Source organism: Papio anubis, chromosome 6 (assembly GCF_008728515.1).
Source record: "Papio anubis isolate 15944 chromosome 6, Panubis1.0, whole genome shotgun sequence".
Lineage (NCBI taxonomy): Eukaryota > Metazoa > Chordata > Mammalia > Primates > Cercopithecidae > Papio > Papio anubis.
The window spans coordinates 114572660-114587846 of NC_044981.1; positions in this window are offsets into that span (position 1 = coordinate 114572660).

Sequence of the window (15187 nt, forward strand, 5' to 3'; positions counted from 1 at the left end):
GGTACAAGAAGGAGTTGGTACCATTCCTTCTGAAACTGTTCCAATCAATAGAAAAAGAGGGAATCCTCCCAACTCATTTTGTATGACAACATCATCCTGACACCAAAGCCTGGCAGAGACACAGAAAAAAGAGAATTTTAGACCAAATATCCCTGATGGAACATTGATGCAAAAATCCTCAATAAAAATACTGGCTAACCGGATCCAGCAGCACATCAAAAGCTTATCCACCATGATCAAGTGGGCTTCATCCTGGGATGCAAGGCTGGTTCAACATACACAAATCCATAAACGTAATCCAGCATATAAACAGAACCAAAGACACAAACCATATATGATTATCTCAATAGATGCAGGAAAGGCCTTTGACAAAATTCAACAGCCCCTTCATGCTAAATTCCCCAATAAATTTGGTATTGATGGAATGTATCTCAAAAATAATAAGAGCTATTTATGACAAACCCACAGCCAATATCATACTGAATGGGCAAAACTGGAAAAAATTCCCTTGAAAACTGGTACACATTGCGGGGATGCCCCTCTCTCACCATTCCTATTCAACATAGTGTTGGAAGTTCTGGCTAGGCACCAGGTAAGAGAAAGTAATGAGGGTATTCAGTTAGGGAAAAGAAGAAGCCAAATTGTCCCTGTTTCAGATGACATGATTGTATATTTAGAAACCCCAGAATGTCCTTGGCAGCCCAAAATCTCCTTGCTGATAAGCAACTTGCAAAGTCTCAGGATACAAAATCAATGTGCAAAAATTCACAACCATTCTTATACACCAGTAACAGATGGAGAGCCAAATCATGAATGAACTCCCATTCACAATTGCTTCAAAGAGAATAAAATACCTAGGAATCCAACTTTACAAGGGATGTAAAGGACCTCTTCAAGGAGAACTTATAAAACCACTGCTCAGTGAAATAAAAGAGAACACAAAACAAATGGAAGAATATACCATGCTCATGGATAGGAAGAATCAATATCGTGAAAAAATCGTAATTTATAGATTCAATGCCATCCCCATTAAGCTGTCACTAAATACCTTCTACAGAATTGGAAAAACTGCTTTAAAGTTCATATGGAACCAAAAAGAGCCCTGCATTTCTGGGAGACAATCCTAAGTCAAAAGGGACAAAGCTGGAGGCAATGATACCTGACTTCAAACTCTGGCACTACAAAGCTACAGTGAACTAAAACAGCATGGTACTGGTACCAAAACAGAGATATAGACTCAATGGAACAGAACAGAGTCCTCAGAAATAATACCACATATCTACAGCCATCTGATCTTTGATAAACCTGAGAAGAGGCCTAGCTTTTAGCCTATCTTGGCTTTTAAGATGCCTTCCTCACTAAACTTAATCATCTCTAGCTTTTAGATTTAAAGTGAGAGACATGCTACTCTTTCTTTCACTTGAACACTTAGAGGCCATTGTAGGGTTATTAATTGGCCTAATTTAAATGTTGTTGTGTCTCAGGGAATAAGAAGGCCTGGAGAAAGGGAGAGAGACAGGAGAATGACTAGTTACTGGAGAAGTCAGAGATTCTGACTTCATGGATTAAGTTTGTTGTCTTATATGGGCATGGTTTGTGGTACTCCAAAACAATTACAATAGTAATATCAAAGATTACTGATCATATAGATCACAGATATAAACAAAAAGTTTTAAATATTGGAAGAATTCCCAAAATGTGACAGAGAGACATGAAGTGAGCACATACTGTTGGAAAAACGGTACCAAAAGACGGTACCAAAAGACCGGTGCCCAATGCAGGATTGCCACAAACCATCAATTTGTAAACAAACAAACAAACAAACAAACAAACCTCAATATCTGTTAAGCACGGCAAAGTAAAGCACAATAAAATGAAGTATGCCTATAAATTATTGGTTCTTCATGATAGCCTCTCAAAGTAGAATTACTAGGTTAAAGTTTGTGAACACATACATCTAGCTTAAGATACAGACATCTTGCATATCTAACATAGATCTTAAGATATATTGACAATGCCAACTTTTTGTTGCCAAAGTGGTGACTTTTGTTTTTTCCTGCTTTTTATTTTAAAATGATTTCAAACTTACAGAAAAATTACAAGAATGTACAATGGATACTATTTAATCATATCTGGTTTAAAAAACCTGGATACCCTTTGCTCAAAGATGAAATCAAGTTTTGCCAATTGGCTCAATCCTGTCCTTCATAGCAAAAGCACCATTCCCGGATCCTGGGTTGCACCCAATTCCAGGTCTCTCTAGTCTCCTTCAATCTAAATCAGTTCCTCAGTCTCTACTTTATTTTCATCCTGAAGAGGACATTATGAATATCAGTTTTAATGTCTCATCATCTTCTGAAGTGCAACAAATCTAAAACTGATTTCATCATCTTTCTCTGCAAATCAACTTTCCCACTAAATTCCTACTTTTTTTTTTTTTATCATCCTTCTTCCAACATCCTAGGCTTAAAACTTTCCTTCTCCCTTAATCCACACATAGTTCTCAAATTGTTAAACATTATTATTCAATTGTCCCATTCGATATATTTACCTGCACTTTCCCATGGACTCAACATGTCCATCACTCAACTCATGAGCTTCTTTCTAAAACCTCCGCCTCAGCTTCCTGCATGAATAACCTCTGCATGGCACCAACATTGGCCAAGTGGGCCAAGGTAGCATGAGGAAAGACAGGCAGCTGGAAAGGACCTGGCCCTGTGTGCTAGAAGAATAGGTAGGAACAGAAGAGGGAGGGCATAAAGTGTGAATAAGCCTTTAAATGCTGTGCTACATATTCCAATTTTAATTCGTGTCTTCTTTCTGGACTATTCTGTGGGCATTTTAAGACTCTAGCCATTTAAAAAGCTGCTTTAGAATGTGATCGCTAGTAAGCTTTTTGTATACAGAGGGACTAAATAAAAGTTTGTTGATAAATAAAGTTGATAAATTACATTGAGGCTTAAAGTCTTTGAGAGTTCATACTCTACTATGAATTGCTTTCTTCTCTAAATGTGGCATGAACATATTGAACCATCTGATTTTAAAAACATGGGAAATCATCTCACCTTCCCTCTAAACAACAGTAGAAAGACTGTGTATACTAATTTAGCAAACACTGATTTTGCAGAAAAGAAACATTCAGCAAATACTTATTGAGGGCCCAGTACACACACACACATGTATATATACACATACATATTTATAGACAAATATAATTGATGCATTACTTAAGGAAGTGATAACCATTTGCAAATAAAAGTATGAAAACATCTATCCTCAATTAAATAGTGTACCTTTTAAAATGATAAACACATTGGCTTAAATTTTTTCACAGTCTTTTAGAAATTGGGTTTCCAGTTTTCATAAGCCAATAAGGAAAGCTAGTGCTTGTGCTCTTGGAGAGGAAAAGTGTGTTTTTGGCTGGCAATGTGTGTGGTGGCAAATGCATAAATTCTGGATCTAATATCTGGCTTTCCATTCCTGTTCTGCCACTTGCTAACTGTGTGATGGGGTGAGATGGGTCCTCCAGACCCCAGCTTCTTCATTTGTAAAGTGGGGGAATGATGATAGTTCCCACCTCATAGTGTTATTGCATTAAATGAATTAATACACATGAAGAGTTCATAACAAATGGTGAAGATGGATGATGCCCTCCTAAGGATTCTTTCAGTTGCAATAATCTTATTTAAATCTAATCAATCCTGATTATTAATACATTTACTGATTCAATTAACATTCACTGTAGTTCAGTAAGCTAGGAGCAGTGATGGGTAAGACATAGTTCCCATCATCAAAGGCTATCATATTATAAAAACTGAAGAAGCAAAATAATACTGTTGGGTAAGGACGAGACACTTCACCTCTCTTCCCAGCTTTCTATCTCAGCTCATAAGAGAAAACATCCATCCTTGCATGGCTCAGTGGATTCTTGGATGAATCCCTCACAGCTAGCTCTTTACTTTAGTTCTGAACTAGTTCTCATGGGAGAGGAGCTGCTTATCTGAATAAATCTGTTCTTTGTAGGGCCATGTTTCCTCTAGTGATCAGTAATGCTGCACAGAAATATAATGGGTATCTCTAGGCTCAGTTCAACCTGATATTGGACAAGTGAGCATGCCCACATACTCAGGATCCTTTTCTTTCTCTCTGCTGTCCTTGGCCTCTCCTTTTCCCTCTCCCTCCACCCACCAGGTCTCTGAACATGAGCATGCATGTGCGTATACACCTTTTCCCACACATGAGCATAGGATCCCAAGGTCTAGATTTTGGATGGGACATAAGAGACTCCATTCCTTCTTTTCGCCAAATTACGCCTGCCATCCAGCTTTCCTTTGGATTTTCAGGAAGTGGTTCAGATATTGATAAAATTTACATTGGATTTCTTATTTGATTATTGATCCTTTTGTAGGTGTTCTTTGGCAGAGAACCCTATAGGTAAGAAGAAAAAGTGCCAGGATTTGGATATCCTGAACACCTAAAAATGTGTTGTTAAACTTTTTCCACAAGACATTTTATCTCCTAAGAACAAAACTCTCTTAAATTATAATCTTCCAATTGCTCTGTTTCTTTAGTCATCTTTATCTTGGCTGCTATCTACATAAATTGTCTCAATTTCTCTTCTCCTTCTCCTCTTCCTCTTTCTTTTCATTTTGTATTTTAGTTATGGAAGCGGTTCTTTGAGATAATCTTCTCAGCCTCTCTGTAGCTGAGGAAACAAACAGAGTGGTTAAGTATTTAATTTACCTGTAATCCCAGCAGTTTGGGAAGCTGAGGGCAGGTGGATCACCGGAGGTCAGGAGCTCAAAACCACCCCGGCCAACATGGTGAAACCCTGTACCTACCAAAAATACAAAAAAAAATTAGCTGGGCGTGGTGTTATGTGTCTGTAGTCCCAGCTACTCGGAAGGCTGAGGCAGCAGAATCACTTGAACCTGGGAGGCAGAGGTTGTAGTGAGCTGAGATGGGGCCACTGCACTCCAGCCTGGGTGACAGAGTGAGACTCCATCTCAATAAAAATAAAAATACAAATAAAATAAAAAATAAAAATAAAATAAAATAAAATAAAATAAATATTTAATTAACGACATGCAGCTAGTTAACAGCTAAGGTGGACTTCAGTCCAGATTTGCAGACTTCATGTACTGTTCTTCCCATCAAACTATGTTATCTTCTAATTTCTAACTCCATCTTTGACACACTTCAGTTTTCATCCCAGCTACATCAACAATATTGTCTCAGGTTTACCCCTTCTTCTTTGAGCCCTGCTGCCATTGTCTTAACTCAGGCCTTCACCATCTCCTGTTTCCATCTCTTTCCTCCAATCTTTCCCACATGGGGCTGCTAGAGTCAGTTCCCTAAAACAAAATACGAATGTACTAGTCTTCTGGTGTATAGACCTTCAGTGCTCTTCATTGCCTCCTGGATTGGCTCCAAATTCCTTGGGATGGCATTCTAGCTGGAAGCTATCGTTTTAGACTAATTTCTTGCCACTCTTTCTCCACCCCTCCAACTTCCCTACCCCCATAGTGCCTGTGCCTTGGTAACAGACTGGTCCCCAATTACAGTATACCAATGTCTATTTATCACATTCTTAAAAATTGAACTAAACTCTAATCAATGCAAACATTATCTCTTCTAACTATCTGAGTCAGACCAATCACTCTTACCAGTAATTTTATCGCACCTGGTCATACCATTGATGGCATTTCTTGCATGATATGGTTTTCATTTGGATCCATGCTTTCTACACTAGGCCATGAGCACCTAGAGAGCAGGGACTAGTGTTCTCTTCCTCTTTATGTTTCCAGGGCTTAGCCCTGGTTTGTTAGTTCTAACAACATCTAACCCTGGACATCTTTAGGGTTTTCTATATGTAAGATCATGTCATCTGCAAACAGATAATTTTACCTCTTCATTTCCAATCTGAATGCCTTTTATTTCTTTCTTATCTAATTGCTCTGGCTAGGACTTTCAGTGCTCTGTTGAATATACATGATGAGAGTGGCCATCCTTGTTTTGTTCCTGGTGTTAGGAAAAAAGGTTTCAACTTTTCACCATTGAGGATGATGGTAGCTGTGGGTTTAACATACATGGCCTTTATTATGTTGAGGTCTATTCCTTTTATACCTAGTTTGTTGAGAGTTTTTATCATGAAAGAACATTAAATTTTGTCAAATGATTTTTCTGTGGCTATTGAGATGGACATATGATTTTTATTCTTCACGCTGTTAATGTTGTATATCACATTTATTGACATGTCTATGTTGAATCACGCTTGCATCCCAGGGACAAATCTCAATTGATTATGGTGTATGATTCTTTAACATACTGTTGAATTTGGCTTGCTATTATTTTGTTGAGGATTTTTGCATCCATGTTCATCAGGGATACTGGCCTGCAGTTTTCTTTTTTGGTAGTGTTCTTGTCTGTCTTTGGTAATGCTGACCTTGTAAAATGCATTTGGAAGTATTCCCATTCCCTTCATTTTTTTTTAAGAGTTTGAGAAGACTTGGTATTAATTATTCTTTAAATGTTTGATAGAATTCAGTAGCAAAGTCATCTGGTCCTCACTTTTTCTTTCTTGAGAGATTTTTGATTAGTGATTTAACCTCCTTAATTATTAGTAGTAACTTCAGATTTTCTATTTCTTCATGATTCAGTCTTGTTAAGATACATGTGTCAGGAATTCACTCATTTCTTCTAGGTTATCCAATTTGCTTACACATAGTTGTTCATAGTATTTGAACTTAGTATTTTTATTTCTGTGGTATCAGTTGTAATCTCTCCTCTTTTATTTCTTACTTTATGTATTTGAGACTTTTCTTATTTTTTTCTTAGTCTAGCTAAAGGCTTGTCAATTCTGTTTTTCAAAACACCAACTGTTAGTTTTGTTTACCTTTTCTATTGTTTTTCTAGTCTTTATTTCTGCTCCAATCTTTGTTATTTTCTTCTTTCTGCTAAATTTGGGCTTAGTTTATTCTTCTTTTTCTGGTTTCTTAAAGTTTAAAGTTAGGTTGTTTATTTGAGATCTTTCTTTTTGTTTAATGTAGGTGTTTATTACAATAATCTTCCCTCATAGAACTGCTTTTGCCTCATCTCATAAGTTTGTTAAGTTTCTATTTTCATTTGGCTCAATTTTTAAAAAAATTTCTTTCCATTTCTTCTTTGACTCATTGGTTGTTCAGAAGTATGTTGTTTACTTTCCATATATTTGTGAATTTTCCAGTTTTCCTCCTGTTATTGATTTCTAGTTTGTTACTTTTGTGGTTGGAAGAGATAATTATTATGATTTCAATCTTTTTGAGTTTGTTAAGGCTTCTTTTGTAGACTAACATATTGCTATAATCTGAAAGTTTATGCTTCCCTACATTTCACATGTTAAAACATAATAATCAATGTCATGATACGATATTAGGAGCCAGGGCCTTTGGGAGGTGACTAGATCATGAGGGTGAAGCTCTTATGTAAGAAGCTCTTGCCCCTTTCATCAGTGAGGACAGCTGTCCATGAGCCAGTAAGTGGACCCTCACTAGACAGTAAATCTTCTGCCACCTTTATCTTGAAATTTCCAGCCTCCAGAAGTGTGAGAAATACATTTCTGTTGTTTAAAAGCCATTTAGTTTATGGCATTTTGTTATAGCAGCCCAAAAGGGCTAAGACACATATGAGGATCCTGGAGAATGTTCTAGGTGTGCTCGACGTGCATGTGTACTCTGTTGCTGTTAGATGAAATGTTCTGTGTATATATGTTAGGTCCATTTGGTCTAAAGTATAGTTGAAGTCCAATGCTTCCTTATTAATTTTTTTGACTGCATGATCTTCCCATTGTTGAAAGTGGGGTATTGAAATCCCATACTATTATTGTATTGCTTTCTATTTCTCCCTTCAGATACACTAAAACTGCTTTATATATTAAGATGCTCTGATGTTAGATGTATAGAAACTTATAATTATTATATTCTCTTGGTGAAATTATCCCTTTATTATTATATATCGACCTTCTTGGTTTCTTGTTTCAATTTTTGACTTAAGCTCTTTTTTGTGTGATTTTAGTATAGTTACCCCTGTTCTCTTTTGGTTTCCATTTGCATGGAATATCTTTTCCTACCCCTTCACATAAACCTAGGTATAACCTGAAGTTAGAGTGAGTCTCTTCTAGGCAGCAGATTTAAAAAAAAAATCCATTTAGCCATTCTTTGTCTTTCAAATGGAGAATTTAGCTCATTTACATTTAAAGTAATTATTGATATGAAAGGACTTACTATTGACATTTTAGTAATTATTTTCTGACTGTTTTGTAGTTCTTACTTATATTCCTTTCTTCTCCTACTATTTTCCTTTGTGATTTGGTGATTTTTTAAAAAACAGTAGTATGTTTTGATTACTTTATCTTTATATTTTGTGGTCTACTATAGGTTTTTGTTTTGTGGTTACCATGAGGCTTGCATATAACATATTATAGTTATAACAGTATATTTAAGCTTATAACAACTTCAATTACTTACAACAACTCTCCACTTTTACTTTCTCATTTTATGTTTTTAATGTCAGAATTTACTTCTTTTTATATTGTGTATCCATTAACAAATTATTGTAGCTATAGTTATTTTTAATACTTTTGTATTTTAACTGTTATACTAGAGCTAAAAGTGATTTATACATCATCATTACAGTATTAGATTATTCTGAATTTGACTGTACTTACTTACTCTTACTTATCTTGACCAATGATATTACTAATTAGTGTCTTTTCATTTCAGCTTGAAGAACTCCTTTATCATTTTTTGTAAGTCAAGTCTAGTGGAGATGAACTCGTTCAGCTTTTGTCCGTCTGGAAAAATGCTTATTTTCCTTCATTTCTGAAAGACAGTTTTGCTAGATAAAGTATTTCTGGTTGATCTTTTTTTTCTTTTAGCACTTTGACTATATCATCCCACTCTTTCCTGGTCTGCTGGGGTTTCTGGTTAGAAATCTTCTGACAGTCGATTGAAGGTATCCTTGCATGTGACAGGCCTCTTTTCATACTACTTTCAAAATCCATCATCTTTGCTTTTTGACATTTGATTATAATGTGTCTTGGTGAAGTTGTCTTTGGCTTAAACCTGTGTGGGAACCTTTGGGCCTCATGTATCTGGATATCCATATTTCACTCAAGACTTGGAAAAATTTTAGCTATGATTTCTTTAAATAAATTTATTTTCCTTCCTCTTTTTATTCTCATTTGGAGACTCCTATAATTCATACAATCTTTTGTTTGGTGGTGACTTATAAATCCCATAGGCTTTCTTTGTTCAATTCTTTTTTCTTCTTTTCTCCTTTGACTGGATAATTTCAAATGACCTGTCTTTGAGTCCGCAAATTCTTTCTTCTGCTTGATCAAGTCTGTGGTTGAAATTCTCTGTTGCATTTTTTAGTTCATTCATTGTATCTAAGAGTTTGTTTTTTAAATTATTTCTGTTTCTTTGTTAAACTTCTTGGCTGGTTGTGGTGGCTCATGCCTGTAATCCCAGCACTTTGGGAGGCTGAGGTGGGTGGATCACTTGAGGTCAGGTGTTCGTGACCAGACTGACCAACATGGTGGTATTTCTCTACTAAAAATACAAAAATTAGCCGAGTGTGGTGGTGGGCACCTGTAATCCCAGCTACTTAGGAGGTTGAGGCCAAAGAATCATTTGAATGTGGGAGGAGGAGGTTGCAGTAAGCTGAGATCACACTACTGCACTCCAGTCTGGGTTACAGAGTGAAACTCTGTCTCCACAAAAACAAAACAAAACTTCTCATTTTGCTTATGAACTTTTTTCCTGATTTTTGTTTAGTTGTCTGTGCTTCTCTTATAGGTCACTGAGATTTCTTTAAACAATGGTTTTGAATACTATTGTCAAGCAATTCATAAATCTTCCTTTCTTTGGGGTTAGTTATGGGAAATTTATTGTGTTCCATTGGTGATGTCATGTTTCCTTAGTTTTTCATGTTCCTTGAAGTTTTGCACTGCTGTCTTTGCATTTAAACAAGCAGTCGCTTCCTCTAATTCTTACTGACTGGCTTAGGGAGAGAAATAACGTGGCCAGTCAGCCCAGTTAGGTACTCTCTGGATTTCTCCCCTCCTCCCTCCATCCCTTCCTCCCTTCCTTCCCTCTTTCTTCCTTCCTTTCTCTCTCTCTTTCTTCCTTTCTCTCTCTTTCTTCCTCTCTCTCTCTTTCTTGTGAAAAGGCCTTGCACTGTTGCCCAGGCTGGAGTGCAGTGGTATAATCATGGTTCACTGCAGCCTTGACCTCCTGGGCTCAAGCAGTCCTCATGCCTCAGCCTCTGGAGTAGCTGGAACTACAGGCACACACCACCACACACAGTTAATTTAAAAAAAAAAAATTTTTTTTTTTTTGTAGACACAGGGTCTCAGTAGGTTGTCCAGGCTGGTCTCGAACTCTTGGGCTCAAGCGATCCTCCTGCCTTGGCTTTCCAAAGTACTGAGATTATAGGCATGAGCCACTGTACATAGTCTCACACCTTTGCTATGCATTCATCCATACCACTCTCTGCTTCTCTTTTGAAGGGGAATTCTTAAGATTGTATGGCTTCTCACAGTCTCACTGAGTCACAGTGCATGCTCAGTGCCTCTGCTTTGTTCCTAAGGGTGATACCCTAGGGAAAAAAATGCTCAAGTTTATGTGTCTTCTCCCAATCTTGCAGAGGCAAGCTGGCTGATTGTGCAGGCTCCCAAGCCATTTGCAAAGGCTCACACTCACTGTGCATTGGGAGGAAGACTGTAGGGGTGAGAGGGAAATGCACAGGGATCCAGTCACAGAGTGTTTGTGAAGGTGAGCCATGACAAACATTGTAAGTCCTCATGGGGCCATTTGGAGTGGGCGTGCTGTTGAGGCATTCCAACTGACTTGTAAGTGGACTACCTGATGGAATCTGAGAAGATGGTTAGTAGGTTACATGCCCCTTTGTTGGGTTTCTTGGTTAGTTGCTGTGAATCCCTTCCTCTCTTCCCTGCTCCCAGGCTCCCCCAGCTACTCAGTTATGCTGATTTTTTTTTCAGTATTCTGGGTGGGGCAAGGAGTTAGGCCTCTTGAGCAGCATTCTGCACAACTGGGAAGGCCAGGGCTCATTCACTATGCTTTTTACTTCCCTTAATGGGAGAAACTTGTGGACCACGTGGGTCTCTTTTGTCACTGACCTATGCCAAATTGGGGGAGGAGTAATGTGGGTAAAATGAAACTGTTCTTCTTACCCTCTTCAATGCATCAATTCTTAGATTTTTGCTTCAACAGCATGCTGAAGCTTCTCTGGACTCCCAGACTCCCACAAAGCTAATCTCTTCCATGGGTGGCTGTCTAAATTGGTGCACTGTAGGGAGATAAGGACAGAAAGCTCCTATATTCCTCCATTTTGCTGACATTACTCTTCTGGAAGACTTAACATTACAAAGATGGCAATATGCTCTAAATTCCTCTACAGATTCAATGCAATCCTTATAAAAATACTGACTGCCTTTTTTTGCATAAAAGAATAATCTGATCCTAAGATTTGTATAGAAATGCCAGGGACCCAAATAACCAAAATAATCTTGAAAAAGAACAAAGATGAAGCACTCACACTTCCAAATTTTAAAACTTATTATAAAACTACAGTAATTAAGACTTTGTGATACTGACATAAGGATAGGCATGTAAATCAATAAAATACAATTGAGAGTCCAGAAATAAGCCCACACATTTGTGGTTTATTGATTTCAACAAAGTGGTAATAATAACCAAAAATTGAAAAAATCAAAATATTCATCAACTGATTAAATAAAATACGACATAGCCACACAATGGAATTTTTTGACAACAAAAAGAAACGCAGTACTGATACATGCTGCAACATAGATGAAACTCAAAGACATTATGCCAAGAAAAGAAGCCAGTCACAAAAGATCACATATTATACGACCCCACTTATATGACAAATCTAGAATAGGCAAATGTACAGAGAAAAGTAGGTTAGTGGTTACCTAGAATTTGGGAGTAAGTGAGGAAGAATGGGCAGTGATTATTTTAGGTGGAGGATGACGAAATTGTTCTAAAATTAGGTTACAGTGACAGGTGTGCAACTTTGCCAATATTCTAAAAACCTTTGAATTGTACACTTTAAACAGGTGAACTTTATGGTATGTAGATTATAGTTCAATAAATCTGTTAAAAAGTTGAAAGACAGAAGCATTGCCTTATCTCCGATGTGCCCTAGGTACGCATGGTTACTTTACTGCCATTTATGGTTACTTTACTGCCATTTTAGGTTAATATGGGCAACTTGGATAGTTAACTGTTCCCTGTTCATACCTAACCCTCCATAACTATAAGGAAGTCATGACTACCTAGAGACAAAAACTCTACACTACACAGGATTCTCAACTTAGTCCACTAAAAAAAAGTTTAAGCTGCTCTTTGTGTTATCTTCATTTTCTGTAATGAAACACTTGTTTTAGTCCAGCCAAACAACTCCTAGGTACTCATGAACTCCATTCACTTTCTTCTTTTCTCACTCTTGCTGTCACTCTCTTCTCACCTTCAAAGTAATATCCATTTTCAAAGTATTAAAATCAGGTCTTTAAGAAAGGTTACTCTTATTTATTACTATGATGATGTCATCTCTACCCTCCTTGAATCTACTCTCCTTAGAAACACACTGAACATAAACTACATGCCAGACTCTGATTACCACTGAGGATCCAAAGATGAATGACCCAAATTTCTGTCTGGAAGAAGCTTTCAATCTAAGTGAAGTGACAGATATGTGTACATGCACTCAACGAGTATATGACAACATAAAACAATGCAACAGGTGCAGAAGGGGAGTATAATTACTTTCAATCAGAAGAGATGGGAAGGCCTCCAAATTCAAACAGATCTTTGTAAATCTGTCATATTGTCAGTTGACTTCAAAGCTTTACAAGATATCATGAATCAAATTCCAAAGTTAAAGAACAAAGTATAGGACCTAACAGTTGGTCCCTTTTCACAAATGGAAACTACTAGTTAATTTCATATTCATGTGGACCCTATAAATATTAATAAGATTAGGTTATAAGATGGGATTCTTATAAAAGGAACCAAAAGAATGTGAGGACGCTAAAAATGAAACCAACATTTTAAAGAGTGAATATTTCTGAATCACAAAATGAAACTCTTTTATAGCCAAAACCTGCAAACCAAATAAAAACCAAATCCAACCAAAACAAACAATATTCTACCTCCAAATAGATAAATACCGTGTTTCCTAAGGCTTGATCTTCTCACTGTCTACAGGATTCCTGTACAATTCATGGTCACTGTGAGAGTGACCCTTTGAGTTACCCTTGAAGACACTGAGAACCAAGAGGGAAGCTTGGCTCTATGGTGCCACGCTCATAGGAACTTTGACTAGTTCATTAGTTGATGGTGTCACTCCCCACTCTCTCTTGCACATTTTGCTGTGTATTTTGGTATTGCATGAATGACTCTTGTCCAAAACCTGGAAACTTGAATCAGTTTTTGAGCTTTTTCATGTACAAGGATCATCCTAACACAATAGGCAAAACAAAGTGAGATGGAAAGCAAAGAGCTTCTTTTGTGGGATCTGAGGTCACAAATCCCCACTTCCTCATATGGTAACTGATGATACATCTCCCGGATTTTGTTCCCCACAGACCTTGACCTTAATTAGTCTCCTGGCCCTTGAGGATTTTCCTGAATTGCCCATCACTCTTTCCACTTGAATCTATATGACACGAGATGCCTATTCTATTGATCTTTGCATCCACACAGGGTGCCCAACATCATCTTCATTCTTAGTTAGATTCTTGGTCCCGTTTCTTCTTGCACAGCCTTGTTCAGCCCAGAATGACATCTCCCTCATAGGAATTTAACTTTCCAGTGTTCTGTTATGCGCTTGGTTCATGGTTGTTTAGTGAATGAATAAACCAATTCTATCATTTTTTAAAGAATTTATGTAAAGACAAACAGAATAGTTGTTCTCCAGTTCACTTATTAGTCAGTTGTCTGTAAGTCATATAACTATTCCTAGACCCAAATAGAATGCATAAAATTCCAACTTTAAAAACCTGCAGGATGAGAGAAAATGAAATCTGCTACTATCTTTTAATGTCTTTAAGGTGATAGGCAGTAAGAAAGCTGCCAAAATCAGAATCAATCTCAAATATATATTTTTTTCTCTGGGAGTGATTGAAAGGGAGCATAAAAAGATGTCAAGCTGACAGATGGATTACTACTATTTCAGATTTGCAACTAGAAAACAAGGCCAGGCTGTGGATCTCAATGTGAAATTGCAAGTCCTCTATCTATTTCAGGAGATCATACGGGAACAACTTATTTTATTTCCCAGTCATCCCCCACTTCTCTTACATACACAGCAGCTGTCATACTTGATGCGAGCTGCTCAAGGACAGTGCTAGAGTTGGATTCCTCCAGACTTTCCTTTACCCAACCATTTTAAAAAAGTGTAACAATTTACAAAAGCTGAGAGGCTTGTAAATATATGTTTCTCTATGGTAAAGAGGTAATCCCTAAGATTGGATTATATCGTTGAAAGTTACAATATTGAATACTGTCTTTAGCACCATCCAGCATCTCCTAGGATCATCTTTCCTCTGGGTGACCTCACTTCCTACATTCCTTTCTTCTGGGATAAATTGCTGCCTGTACTTAGACTGCCTGCCCCAGGCATTCTTTCATTTTCTGACCATTTCCATATGAGCCTCCTCCCATCAAAATTTATCTTTTATATTTCCTGACACTAAAGAAAGAGATATGCCAAGCCCAAGCTCAGAGAGAGTTTAATATTTGAGAAACTGCTTTACGTATTTCTGCTCCAGAGTTATTTTCATTTAAACAGATGGCTACTGAAACATATTGCTTTAATGTAATATAATGCATGTAAGAGTAGAAATTTAGACTGTGCAGCAACAATAATAATGCCCCATCTCATTTCACACTACAGAGGTGGCTATTACCCCTATAAATAAAACTGAGGTTATGCTTTGATCTTCAAGAAAAAAAGCCTATATTCTACTTCAGTTGAGTCATTTATTATTCAAATGCTATTGTTTGATATTACTTTTCCTGGACACTATATTTTCTCACTCACCTTCACACTCACATGATTTTAAATATTTTAAATAACCTTTTATTTATAGTCTGTTTTT